Below are 14,861 nucleotides of genomic sequence, written 5' to 3' on the forward strand. Positions count from 1 at the left end.
GCTGTCTATGTTGATTATAGATTTTTTTCCAAGGAGCAAGTGTCTTTTAATCTCATGGCTGCAGTCACATCTGCAGTGATTTTGGAGCCCCAGAAAATAAAGTCTGCCACTGTTTCCATTGTTTCCCCATCTATTTGCCATGAAGTGATGGGACAGGATGCCATGGTGTTTGTTTTTTGAATGTTGAATTTTAAGCCAGCTTTTTCACTCTTCTCTTTCATCAAAAGGCTCTTTCTGCCATAAGGGTGGTGTTATCTGCATATCTGAGGTTATTGACATTTTTTCCAGCAATCTTCTTTTTTTTTTTTTTTTTTTGGCTATCATCATCATCATTTTTTACCCTCAAGTTCATTCAGGGTAACTCCTATTCATCCTTCAAAACCCCATTTGGTTTCACCATCTGTCTTGCCCAGAGTGAACTCTCAGTGATTTTTGTGACCATTTGACAAGTTCCTAGACTGAGGCCCAGAGCAGCCAGGTCACTCCTGAGGTTTTTCAGCATCCAGCTCCTCTTCCTCTATCTGACCAGTTCCAGGGCATGGGTCTCAGGCCTGGCCAGTCCAGCTTAGGAGCATGTAGACATAGGTGGTATCAATTCAAATCCATCGCCAGCCAGCCCTGGGCATCGGTGGTCAATGCCCACAGGTAGGACTGCTTGGCTTTATACTCAGACACCCAGTGCCTCTGGCCCACATTCCAGCAGCCTCCTCCATCCCCACCAGGGCCATCTTCCTCAGTGTTGGCAGCCTTACAGTGGGTTTCAAAGAAGTACTGGCACAGGGGACTGCCGCCAGCTGCAGGCACCTCCTCCAGCAGTCCAGGGGTCTGTCACCAGCTGCAGATGGCATCACACAGGCCAGCCCTCCACAGCAACTGGTTGGTGCTGTCTTGCTCACCCCTCACAGATTGCAGTCAGCTGGGCTCCAGGTGGGCTCCCCAGAGGCCTCGGACTCTAGCAGAAAAAGCAGAGGGGGCCCCATGAGGGTACCCTTGGATAGGGCTATGCAGTGTGTTGGGGGGGACAAGAAGTCTCACTCAGGTGCTGGAAATGGGGTCAGGGTGAGGGTGGGGGGTGGGGCTCCACTGGGACACTGGGGAGGAGGAAAAACAGGAGGATGGGAAGGGAGCCTGAGGGGTGGGGGAGCATCTCGCTGAGCACCTGTCAGCACCTCCTTACCTCTGAGCTCCAGGGCTGGGGACCCCTGGTTCCAGGAGGCCCATGCTGGGGACACGGGTGCCCTCCTAACTTCCTGACATTTCAGGAGATGGAGGGGGCAACCATGTAGGGTGACCTTCTTAGCTCCCCTCAGCTGTCTCTGGCATGTCGGCTCCTCCTCCTGCTTGCTGGCGGCAGGGTCAAGAGTTCTTCCGACAATCTTGATTCCAGCTTGTACTTCATCCAGCTTGGCATTTCGCATGATGTACTCTGCATATAAGCTAAATAAGCAGGGTAACAATATGCAGCTTTGATGGACTCCTTTCCCGTTTTGGAACCAGTCCATTGATCCATGTCCAGTTCTAACTGTTGCTTCTTAACCTGCATACAGATTTCTCAGGAGGCAGATCAGGTGGTCCGGTATTCCCATCTCTTGAAGAATTTCCCACAGTTTGTTGTGATCCACACAGTCAAAGGCTTTGGAGTAGTCAATAAAGCAGAAGTGGATGTATTTCTGGAACTCTCTTGCTTGATCACCCAATGGATGTTGGCAATTTGATCTCTGGTTTCTCTGGCTTTTCTAAATCCAGCTTGAACATCTGAAAGTTTGAGGTTCATGTACTGTTGAAGCCTGGCTTGCAGAATTTTGAGCATTACTTTGCTAGCATGTGAAATGAATGCAGTTGTGTGGTAGTTTGAACATACTTTGGCATTGCTTTTTTTTTTGTACTGGAATGAAAACTGACCCTTTCCAGTCCTGTGGCTACTCCTGAGTTTTCCAAATTTGCTGGCATATTGAGTGCAGCACTTTCACAGCATCATCTTTTAGGATTTGAAATAGCTCTGCTAGAATTCCATCACATCCATTAGCTTTGTTCATAGTGATGCTTCCCAAAGTCCACTTAACTTCTCACTCCAGGATATATGGCTCTAGGTGAGTGATAAAACCATCATGTTACCTGGGTCATTAAGATTTTTTTGTATAGTTCTTCTGTGTATTCTTGCCTCCTCTTCTTAATATCTTCTGCTTTTGTTAGGTCCATACAGTTTCTGTCCTTTATTGTGCCCATCTTCGCATGAAATGTTCCCTTGGTATCTCTAATTTTCTTGAAGAGATCTCTAGTCTCTCCCATTCTATTGTTTTACTCTATTTCTTTGCATTGGTCATTAAGATGGCGTTCTTATCTCTCCTTGCTATTCTTTGGAACTCTACATTCAAATGGGTATATCTTTCTTTTTCTACTTTGCCTTTAGCTTTTTCAGCTCATAGAGAGATAATCTGATGGTGCCCACCTGTGAATGGATGCAAAAAAGAAGAGATTAACACACCCCTTCCAAAGGCTGGCCCTTCCCAGAGATGTTTTGCAAGACTGAAGACCCTTTTTACTTTGCTTTTTCATTGCCTCTCCCTCTCTATTCTGCCTTTCAATTTTTCAATATTTATTTATTTGGCTGTACCAAGTCTTAGTCGTGGCATACATACAAACTCTTAGTTGCAGCATGTGGGATCCAGTTCCCTGACCAGGGACCAAACCTAGGCCCCTGGCATTGGGAGCACAGAGTTTTAGCCACTACACCACCAGGGAAGTCCCTATGCTGCCTTTTGACATTAGTTCCTCATTGCTTCTCTCCCTCTGGCTCTATAAAAGAACCTGGCATCCAGAAGATGGTTACTTTGAGACATTAGTCTGCCATCTTCTTGCAGTCAGCCAGCTTTCTCAATAAAGTTGTATTCCTTGCCTCAACACCTTATCTCTTGTATTCACTGGCCTGTCATGGGTCGAGCAGAGTGTGGTTACACATTCAATTGGTTATACATTCAGTTGGCTTCACACAGCCGAGGGCTATGTGGTAGGTCCATTTTAAGAATCATTCTCAGGTTAGGTGTCCCCAGAATGCCGGTTTTTCTTTTGATCAAAAAACAAAGAAAACAGGAAACTATGAGAAGCATTTAAATTGAGGACTTGTTTTGCATCTATCAATTCATAGTAAAAACAAAATAAACAAAGAAACCTCAAAATACATTCTTTCACCAAGACTGGGAATTTTTGGAAAACTAAAAAGTTAATGGACTGTTGATGGTGGTGGAAATGGTTACAGACTTTTCTGGATGCATTATAGCAGCATACTTCAGTGGCTATAAAATTGTTCACACCCTGAAGTTCAATAATCCCTTTCATGGGAATCTGCCTTAAGGAAGCAATTAAATAGAAGCAAAAGCCTGTATAAATATATATACATATATGTGAAAGATATCCATTGTAAGCATGATTTATAAGAGTAAAAACCTGGAAAGAAGCCAAATTCTCAACAATAAACAAATTGTTGAGTTAAAACACAAAGGCCAATGAAATAGTATGCAGCTATTAAAAATGATAATTACAAAGCACATGTATAAACACAAAAATGTTTATGATTTTTGCACATACATGTACTGAAAATACAAAATAGCATCCATCATAATTACATCTATGTGGAAAAATGCCTATAAGCAATGTTGGTAGATGATTTCGATGAGTCAAAATAATTTTCTTAAGTAGCAAGGTTGTAAAGTGCTTTTCCTTTTAGAAATTTTATTTGAATGACATAGTAGATTATAGTTTTTTCTGTTAAAGAAGTGATCTGTCATGTAGAACCTTGCCAGTGGGCTCTGCCAAAGTGTAATTTTAAAAAAATTTTAAAATATGATTCATATGACTGTAAAGTGAACATGTGTCAGATGTTTATTTAACTCATTAATGAGGAATCTAGTGGATAATAAAGTTGATTCAAACAGAATTTGTGGAATAGAGATCTATATAGTAGTCAGGAGGAGCCTTCTGGAATAAGTCAACCAAGAAACAAACTAGACAACAAAACTTTGGGGTAGTCTTCAATCATTTATGCTTTTATTAGGCAAAAATAGACAAATTAATGTGTAGCTTCAGTTTAAGCCCTAATTAATTTTAAATAGTAAATTAAAGGTATGTACCTTACAGCAGCACTGTCCAATAGAAGCATAATGCAAGCTGCATATGTAATTTAAATTTTTCTATTAACTCTGTAAAAAAGTAAAAGGAGAAGGTGAAATTAATTTTAATATGTGTGTAGCCAAAATATTATCATTTCAATATGTAGTCAAGGTAAAAAATTTATTCTCTTGCTTAGTCTTCAAAATCTACTGTGTATCTAATACTCACATAAAGCTCTGCTCAATTTGTATGCTACATATTCATTAGAATTGTTGATGTTGCATTTAGGTTTCATAAAATTTACAGTCAAAAGAGTTGTTCCAAGTCTAGTTAAAAAAATACTGGAAATTCCCTGGTGACCCGGTGGTTAGGACTTGACATTTTCACTGTTTGAGGAACTAAGATCCTGCAAAGCTAGGACTTGCCTAGTGGTCCAGTGGTTTAGACTCCTTGCTTCCAAAGCAGCTGGTGTGGATTCAGTCTCTAGTCAGGGAACTAAGTTTCCACATGCTGCACCGCAAGGCCAAATAATAAAAAGTAAATAAAAAATAACAAATGGAAACACAGATGTCGAGAATGGACTTACGGACACAGTGGGGAAAGGAGAGTGGAAAGAACGGGGAAAGTAGCATTGATGTATACACACTATTATGTGTGAAACAGACAGCTGGTGAGATGACGATGCTGATGTTCAGTTGATCAGTCATGTCTGACTCTTTGTGAGCCCATGGACTGTAGCACACCAGGCTACTCTGTCCTTCATCATCTCCCAGAGCTTGCTCAAACTCATGTCCATTGAATCAGTGATGCCATCCAACCATCTTGTCCTCTGCAGCCCCCTTCTCCTCCTGCCCTCAATCTTTTCCAGCATCAGGGTCTTTACCTGGGAGTCATCTTTCCATCAGGTGGCCAAAATAATGGAGCTTCAGCTTCAGCCCTAATCCTTCCTGTGAATATTCAAGGTTGATTTCCTTTAGAATTGACTAGTTTGATCTCCTTGCGGTCCACGATACTCTCAAGAGTCTTCTCCAACACCACAGTTCAAAAGCATCAATTCTTCAGTGTTCAGCCTTCTTTATGGTCCAACTCTCAAATCCATTCATGACTTCTGAAAAAACCATAGCTTTGACTACATGGACCTTTGTTGGCAAAGTGATGTCTCTGCTTTTTAATACACTGTCTAGGTTTGTCATAGATTTTCTTCCAAGGACAAGCATCTTTTAATTTCATGGCTGCAGTCGCCATCTGCAGTGATTTTGGAGCCCCCAAAATAAAGTTTCTCACTGTTTCCAGTTTCCCCATCTATTTGCATGAAGTGATGGGACCTGATGCCATGATCTTAATTTTTTGAATGTTGAGTTTTAAGCCAGTTTTTTCTTTTCTTTTTTTTTTTTTAAAGCCAGTTTTTTCACTCTCCTCTTTCACCTTCATCAAGAGGCTCTTTGATTCCTCTTCACTTTCTGCTACAAGGGTGATGTCATTTGCTTATCTGAGGTTATTGATATTTCTCTGGCAATCTTGATTCTAGTTTATCATTCATCCAGCCTGGCATTTCTCATGACATACTCTGCATTTAAGTTAAATTAGCAGGGTGACAATATATAGTCTTGACATACTCCTTTCCCAGTTTGGAACCAGTCCATTGTTCCTTGTCTGCTTCTAACTGCTGCTTCTTGACCTGCTTATGGGTTTCGCAGGAGGCAGGTAAGGTGGTCTGGTATTCCCATCTCTTGAAGAATTTCCCACAGTTTGTTGTGTTCCTCGAAGTCAAAGGCTTTAGCATAGTCAATGAAACAGAAGCAGATGTTTTTCTGGAATTCTCTTGCTTTTTCTATGATCCAAAGGATGTTGGCAATTTGATCTCTGGTTCCTCTGCCTTTTCTCAACTCAGCTTGAACGTTTGGGGGTTCTCGGTTCATGTTCTGTTGAAGCCTTGCTTGGAGAATTTTGAGCATTACTTTGCTAGCATGTGAAATGAGTGCAATTGTGCGGTAGTTGGAGCATTGTTTGGCATGTATAGCTGGTGAGAAGTTGCTATATCAACACAAGGAACACAGCCTGGCACTCTGTGATGACCTAGAAGTGTGTGGTGGTGGTGGTGGGGAGAGCAGGGAAGCTCAAGAAAGAGAATATATGTATAATTATAGTTGATTCACGTTGTTGTATGGCAGAAACCAACACATTATAAAGCAATTTTTCTCCAATTAAAAGATTAAAAAAAAATAACAATAAGATCCCACAAGGTGTGTGGCTCAGCCAAAAACAAACAACTTCCCCAAACCCTACCTATGATACAAATAAAGACAAAGACCTCTGTTATAAAAAAGTGTGTGTATATATATATATATAAGTTTTCCAATAACTCTAGCTTTAACATTTAAATTAATTAAAATTAAATAAAATTAAACATTGGGTTGTGCTTGCTACATTTTAGGTGGTCAGCAGACACCTGTGGCTGTGGTTAGAGCATTGGACAGCCTAGAATGAAAGGGTGAGATAATCCTTGGGGAAACCTCTTGGACCATGCTTGTGTATGACCTTGAATCTACAGGCAGTCATCCTTTCACCTTATTTGTGAGTTTTGGATAATTTTTATCAAGAGTTCTGAGGGTATATAAATTATCTTGATTTTTAAAAACAGCTTTATTGAAATATAATCCACATACCATAAATGTGTAATTAAATGTATAGTTTAACTATACATAAATGTATAGTTTAACTATACATAAATGTATAGTTGAATGGTTTTTTTAGTATATTCACAGAATTGTGTCATCATCATCACAATCAAATTTAGGACATTTTTATCACCCCCAAAGAAACCCCATACCCTTTGCAGTCACACCCCATTTGCCCAAACCCTCTCAGCCCTACGTAGCCACTATTTTTTTCTATGGATTTGATTATTCTTAATATTTCATATAAATGGTTCATTTACTTTGTAGCATGTATCAATACTTAGTTCTTTTTTATCACCAAAAATATTCTGTTTTATGAATTTACTATATTGTATTTATCCACTTGCCAGTTGATGGATTTTCAGGTTATTCCTCTGATTTTTTTGTGTTGACTGAACTATGGATATTGCCAGCCATTATGGGGCTGCATTCAGCTGGGAATTTGGCAGGGGCTCCTTAGTTCTCCTCCATGCCTCTCTCTCCACATTGTGTCTCACTCTCCATGACTGCTGTCTCTCCAACAGGATAGCCTGGACTTCCCTATCCATGGAGACTGAGGCCCAAGAGGGGGAAAACTGTAGATGCCACTTCTTAAGGGCTAGGCTACACCTACATAATTTCTGCCACATTCTACTGGTCAAAGAGGTGGCAATGTTAGATTTAGAGAGAGGAAAAATAGGCTACATCGTTTGATGGGAGGGATGATATGTGTGTAATCGATGGGTAAGGAATGTATATGGGTTACGTATTTGGATTCTAGCTACCACACCCACATTTATCAGTCATTTTAAAATTAGGTGGGGCCATCTGACTTGTGGACAATGGGCTGTTGGCAAAAATGACATATTTCATTGCCAGGCTAAAGCAAAGAAAAACCTGCAAGATACTCCAGAAGTATTATTTCTTCTGCAACTAAGAAGGCCTCATGGTGTAATTACTGTGACTTGCTCCACAGATGATAATTATTTTGCAGTTTCCCAGACCTGCAACTGACTTTGCATTCAGTTCAGTTCAGTTCAGTCGCTCAGTCGTGTCCGACTCTTTGCGACCCCATGAACTGCAGCACGCCAGGCCTCCCTGTCCATCACCAACTCCTGGAGTTCACTCAGAGTTGCGTCCATTGAGTCAGTGATGCCATCCAGCCATCTCATCCTCGGTCGTCCCCTTTTCCTCCTGCCCCCAATCCCTCCCAGCAGCAGAGTCTTCTCCAATGAGTCAACTCTTCGCATGAGGTGGCCAAAGTACTGGAGTTTCAGCTTTAGCATCATTCCTTCCAAAGAAATCCCAGGGCTGATCTCCTTCAGAATGGACTGGTTGGATCTCCTTGCAGTCCAAGGGACTGTCAAGCATCTTCTCCAACACCACAGTTCAAAAGCATCAATTCTTTGGTGCTCAGCCTTCTTCATAGTCCAACTCTCACATCCATACATGACCACAGGAAAAACCATAGCTGACTAGACAGACCTTAGTCGGCAAAGTAATGTCTCTGGTTTGGAATATGCTACCTAAATTGGTCATAACTTTTCTTCCAAGGAGTAAGCGTCTTTTAATTTCGTGGCTGCAATCACCATCTGCAGTGATTTTGGAGCCCCCCAAAATAAAGTCTGACACTGTTTCCACTATTTCTCCATCTATTTCCCATGGAGTGATGGGACCAGATGCCGTGATCTTCGTTTTCCGAATGTTGAGTTTTAAGCCAACTTTTTCACTCTCCCCACTTTCACTTTCATCAAGAGGCTTTTTAGTTCCTCTTCACTTTCTGCCATAAGGCTGGTGTCATCTGCATATCTGAGGTTATTGATATTTCTCCCTGCAATCTTGATTCCAGCTTGTGTTTCTTCCAGTCCAGCGTTTCTCATGATGTACTCTGCATAGAAGTTAAATAAGCAGGGTGACAATATACAGCCTTGATGTACTCCTTTTCCTATTTGGAACCAGTCTGTTCCATGTCCAGTTCTAACTGTTGCTTCCTGGCCTGCATACAGATTTCTCAAGAGGCAGGTCAGGTGGTCTGGTATTCCCATCTCTTTCAGAATTTTCCACAGCTTATTGTGATCCACTAAGCGCAGGCGGCGGCGGCGGGCGGGAGCAGTAAGTGCGGCCGAGAGCTACCTCATGTCCGAGGTCAGGGGCAGCGGCCTAGAGTGCCAGGCTGCAAGGGCGCAGGAACGGCCAAGGGGAGCTACCCCGCGTCCGAGGTCGGGGTTGATCGCCAGGAGGAGCTACCTCGGGTCCGAGGTCAGGGGAGGCGCCCGAGAGGAGCCAGCCTGCGTCTGAGGCCAGGGGAGCTGCCCGAGGCCAGGGAAGCTGTCCGAGGCCAAGGGCGGCAGCAGGAAGGAGCAACCCCACGCCCGAGGCCAGGGCCTCGACCAGGAGCAGCAACCCCATGCCCAAGGCTAGGGGCGGCGGCCGGGAGGGGCAACCCCACCTCCAAGGAGTGGTGGCTGTGAGGGGGCAGGAGGCCCTAGGGGAGCCATCCTACATTGAAGGTCAGGACGGGTGGCGGAAGGAGATAGCCCTCATCCAAGGTAAGGAGCAGCTGCTGTGGTTTGCTGGAGCAGCCGTGAAGAGATACCCCACGCCCAAGGTAAGAGAAACTCAAGTAAGATGGTAGGTATTGGAAGAGGATATCAGAGGGCAGACTTTGCATTAACAAGCAATAAACCTGTGTTGTGATAAGCCACTTAATTTGGAGGCTGTTTGCTAGGGGAACATAACGGACCTAATTCTGATGAAAACGTATTGCTTATGTCCTTACCTCACCTCTAAACCCAAGACCACTGCTGCTGCTGCAGCTTTGACTTCTTGTTGCCCGCCTCATCTACTGAGCCTGCCTTCATGCTGTTGCTTATGACTTCTCTGGATAAACATGTTTAATACAGCTTGACTCTGGGATCTCCCATCCTTAGTGGCTGGTGTACCTGGCTTATTGGTCTTGGATTTCCCCCTTGGACCTGTTGTAGGGTCATAGCGAAGAGAGGGATCTGCCTCAAAGTTAAAAATTGAAGGTCCACATGGCCTCAGTTAGGCTTAACTGCAAAAAACTGTAGGCAAAGGGGAGCTGTCTGGAAATTTTTAATTTAAGGAGTGATTTGGGGAAAAAGACTTGAAGAATGATTTGCTCATAAGAGCAGGATATATGGCTCTGACTCTGTGACTGATAACTAAAAAAAAATACATATATTTGGTCTTCATTTCCATTTCTGGCACAGAGCTCTAAGACCCTTGGAGTTTCCTAAGTGATGAGAAGGATACAGATATAGTCTGTTATGCAAATGAGGTGAAATTTGAGCCCCACCTAGGGATGGGGGCTGGTTGCCCAGAGAACCAACCCTGTGATTAGAGGGTTGGAACTCTCACTCCCACCTCTCTTGACCCTTAGGGAGGGGAGAGGGATTGGAGGTTGAATCAACCAGTGATCAATGATTTAGTCAATAAAACTTGTGTAATGAAGCCTCTAAAACCCCCCGAAGGACAGGGTTCAGAGCTTCTGGGTTGGTGAACATGTGGAGATTTGAGAGTAGCATTCTCAGAGAGGGTGTAGAAGTTCTGAGCCTTTCCGCCATACCTTGCTCTGTGTATTTCTTCTATCTGGCTCTTATTGAGTTATATCCTTTCATAATAAACTGATCATCTAGTAAGTAAAATGTTTCTCTGAGCTCTGTAAGCTGTTCTAGCAAATTCATTGAACCCAAGGAAGGAGTCAGTGGAACCTCTCACCTATAGCCAGTAGGTCAGAAGCACAGATGACACTCTGGACTTGCAACTGATTGTCTGAAGTGGGCAGAGGGGGAAGTCTTGTGAGTCTGAGTCCTTAACCTCTCACTAGATAGCATCAGAATTGTGTTTAATTGTAGGACACCCAGCTAGTGATGCTTGGCAGTGTGGGGAAACCCTCCTCCCTCTACTAGAATTGGGTGCAGAATTCTTTTTTTTTTTTGGTGCAGAATTCTTAATGGCAGAGGAGTGAGGCTGAAGAAAGGGAGATCAGTTAGGGAAATGGTAGTGTAACTGTTACTGCCAAAGTCAGTAACTAAATTTACATTACATAATGTTTTATAGCTGAACTTGGATCAGTTATTATTAATCATAATTTTGTAAGATAGTCATTGTTCTGTTTTTGACTGGAATACCAAGGTTTGGGGTTGCTGGAGATTTGCAGTTACTAATAAGCAAAGCCAGTACATTCATCAGTTCATTCATGCAATCTTATTTAATTCAAATCCCTTTTCAGAATCCTTCTAGGTGGGTCACTGCTCCCAAAACTTTACATCCTGGCACACACAGGATGATATTTACATGGCATTACTGAGGGAGGTGCTCCTTAGTATTGCCAATAGAGGACATTCTGGTGGTGGGCATTATACCTAAAGTCTTTTGCTAAGATAATAACGGAAAATAGGAAAGCCATATAAATAATATTCAAATATAATTTTAATTGAAGTGAACATTTAAGTGGTTATGAAATATGGTTTTGGTTTTTGTATCACTATAAAAAGTTTACAGCCTTCAGGGTCTCCTGGGACGCCTGTAACCTGTTTACACTCTACAAAGGTGCTAAGTTACAGGAGCTGGGAAACTGGGCAATGCACTGCCCTGTAAGCTGAGAACACAGTGATGAAGGAGACAGAATATTTACCCACAAGAATTATGTCTAATAGGCGGAACCCAACAAAATGATTATTACAATGTAGTTTAATAAATCTGATGACAGAAGTGTATCTAGGGTGCAACCTAACTCAGGCTAAGGGAGTGGAGGTATACTAACCATTTCTTTTCTTTCGTTTTGGTTTTCTTTTTTCACAGAAGGAGGTGTTGGGACTCAGGCCAGGCTGCCCCCAGATATGCCAAAATGGTATACTGATTATTTTGAATGGGAGATACTTAAGGAAAGGCCAACGCAAGAGGAATGCTCTGGCCTTCCTCTCTGTCTCCTTGAAAGTAAAAAATAAATTTCTCACGTGAAAGGTACCCTCCCTTCACCTGGAGATATAAGGATACTCTTTTCAACAGGGTTAGTGATATTGGGGCCAAGAAGTGTGTATAAACAAACTTTGCTACTTGAGTAAACTCTGTAGATTCTTCATTAGTTAAGCACCCAAAGCCTATGTTTGTCTTATCAATTCCTCACAAATTTATTGTTTGTCTAAAAAGTCTAAAAAACTGCTTCATAGGTACCATTCCTGGGATCTCTGTGCACACAAATTTGTTTTTTTCCCCTCTTGTTGATTTGTCTTGTGTGAATTTAATTACTAGACCAGCCAAAATAACTTGAGAAGGGTGAGGGAAAGTTTCTCCCTCCCCAACAGTAGCATTTATTTGAGGCTTAACATGATATTTTACAAATAAAATATATATAAACACAAATGCACATTCAGTCATAAGGCAGATAACAAATGACAAGTAAAAACAAAGCAAATCAATTGGTGACTATGAAACTGTTTAACTGAAATTGGGACTTGAACCAACGAGGCTGGGACTCAAATCTAGCCAAAACTCACACTCTTCCTACTGAGATCATACACCTAGCTTCAGCATTTAATGAAGCCCAGTTCCTTGATACCTCATTGCAGAGAGAATTCAGTGAGAAACAAAGTGACAGGGAAGAAGTGGTTTTATTTAGAGAGAAAGATACTCGACAGGGTTGTGCTATCTCAGAAGGTGAGAGGCCCCGAAATATGGCATGGTTAGTTTTATGGGCTGAGTAGTTTCATAAGCTTATGAGTGGGAGAGTTATTGCAACTGTTTTGAGGCACTGGGCCACCACCCACCTTTTGACTTTTGACGGTTGACCTCAGAATAGTCACGGTACCTGTCAGTCAGTTCAGTTGCTCAGTCATGTCCCAACTCACATAGCTTGCTCAAACTCACATTGATAGAGTGGGTGATGCCATCCAGCCATCTCATTCTCTGTCATCCCCTTCTCTTCCCGCCTTCAATCTTTCCTAGCATCAGGGTCTTTTCCAATGAGTCAGTTCTTCACATCAGGTGGCCAAAGTATTGGAGCTTCAGCTTCAGCATCAGTCCTTCCAATGAATATTCAGGACTGATTTCCTTTAGGATTGACTGGTTGGATCTCCTTGCAGTCCAAGGGACCCTTAAGTCTTCTCCAACACCACAGTTCAAAAGCATCAGTTCTTTGGCACTCAGCTTTCTTGATAGGCCAGCTCTCACATCCATACATGACTACTGGAAAAACCATAGCTTTGACTAGACAGACCTTTGTCAGCAAAGTAACGTCTCTGCTTCTTAATATGCTATCTAGGTTGGTCATAGCTTTTCTTCCAAGGAGCAAGCATCTTTTAATTTTATGGCTGCAGTCACCATCTGCATTGATTTTGGAGCTCCCCCAAATCAAGTCTCTCACTGTTTCTTTTGTTTCCCCATCTATTTCCCATGAAGTGATGGGACCAGATGCCGTGATCTTCATTTTTTGAATGCTGAGTTTTAAGCCAACTTTTTCACTCTCCTCTTTCACTTTTATCAAGAGACTCTTTAGTTTCTCTTCACATTCTGACATAAGGGTGGTGTCATCTGTATATCTGCAGTTATTGATATTTCTCCCGGCCAACTTGAGTCCAGCTTGTGCTTCATCCAGCCTGGCATTTTGCGTGATGTACTCTGAATATAAGTTAAATAAGTGGGGTGACAATAAACAGCCTTGATGTACTCCTTATCCAATTTGGAACTAGTCTGTTGTTCCATGCCCAGTTCTAACTGTTGCTTCCTGACCTGCATACAGATTTCTCAAGAGGCAGGTCAGGTGGGCTGGTATTCCCATCTCTTGAAGAATTTTCCACAGTTTGTTGTGATCCACATAAAGGCTTTGGTGTAGTCAATAAAGCAGATGTTTTTCTGGACATCTCTTGCTTTTTGATCATCCAATGGACGTTGGCAATTTGATCTCTGGTTCCTCTGCCTTTTCTAAATCCAGCTTGTACATCTGGAAGTTCATGGTTCATGTTCTGTTGAAGCCTGGCTTGCAGAATTTTGAGCATTACTTTGCTAGCATATGAGATGAGTGCAATTGTGAGGTTGTTTGAACATATTTTCGCATTGCCTTTCTTTTGTATTGTAATGAAAACCGACTTTTTCCAGGCCTGTGGCCACTGCTGATTTTTCCAAATTTGCTGCCACATTGAGTGCAGCACTTTCACAGCATCATCTTTTAGGATTTGAAATAGCTCAGCTAGAATTCCATCACCTCCACTAACTTTGTGACGCTTCCCAAGGTCCATTTGACTTTTCACTCCAGGAATGTTTGGCTGTCGGTGAGTGATCAAACCATCATGGTTATCTGGGTCATTAAGATCTTTTTTGTACAGTTCTTCTGTGTATTCTTGCTACTTCTTCTTAATATCTTCTGCTTCTGTTAGGTCCGTACCATTTCTGTCCTTTATTGAGCCCATCTTTGCATGAAATGTTCCCTTGGTAGCTCTAATTTTCTTGAAGAGATCTCTAGTCTTTCCCATTCTGTTGTTTGCCTCTATTTCTTTGCATTGATCACTGAAGAAGACTGTCTTATCTTTTCTTGCTGTTCTTTGGAACTCTGCATTCAGATGGATATATCTTTCCCACTTTTCTCCTTTGCCTTTCACTTCTCTTCTTTTCTCAGCTATTTGTAAGGCCTCCTCAGACAAACATTTTGCCTTCTTGGATTCCTTTTTCTTGGGGATGGTTTTGATCACCGCTTCATGTACAATGCTATGAACCTCCGTCCATAGTTCTTCAGGCACTCTGTCAGATCTGTTCCCTTGAATCTATTTGTCACTTCCACTGTATAATTGTAAGGGATTTGATTTAGGTCATACCTGAATGGTCTCGTGGTTTTCCCTGGTAGGTATGTCATTTAGCTTGCTGATCTGTTACAATGAACATATCCTGAAGGCTCAAGGAAGTCAACTTGTCTTCCATCTTGGGCCTACTTGGTTCTATTATCTTATGTCATGTCCTCAGGCTATGTTACTCTTTTAAAGAATGTGCTTTGCCCCCTTCCCTCCTGTTTCAATTATAAACAGTAGGACATAGTTTTGTTTTGTACAGTAGAAAATCTTTTACAAAATAATCATTCTAAAT

The 14,861-nt window shown here is 42.1% G+C and overlaps 1 pseudogene; it reads right to left on the minus strand.

Annotated features, from left to right (window-relative positions):
- Positions 1 to 545: 545 nt before the first annotated feature.
- Positions 546 to 1,147, minus strand: LOC128045737 (neurotrophin-4-like; annotated as a pseudogene).
- Positions 1,148 to 14,861: the final 13,714 nt, after the last annotated feature.

This window comes from Budorcas taxicolor, chromosome 3 (genome assembly GCF_023091745.1).
Source record: "Budorcas taxicolor isolate Tak-1 chromosome 3, Takin1.1, whole genome shotgun sequence".
In the NCBI taxonomy this organism is placed as follows: Eukaryota; Metazoa; Chordata; class Mammalia; order Artiodactyla; family Bovidae; genus Budorcas; species Budorcas taxicolor.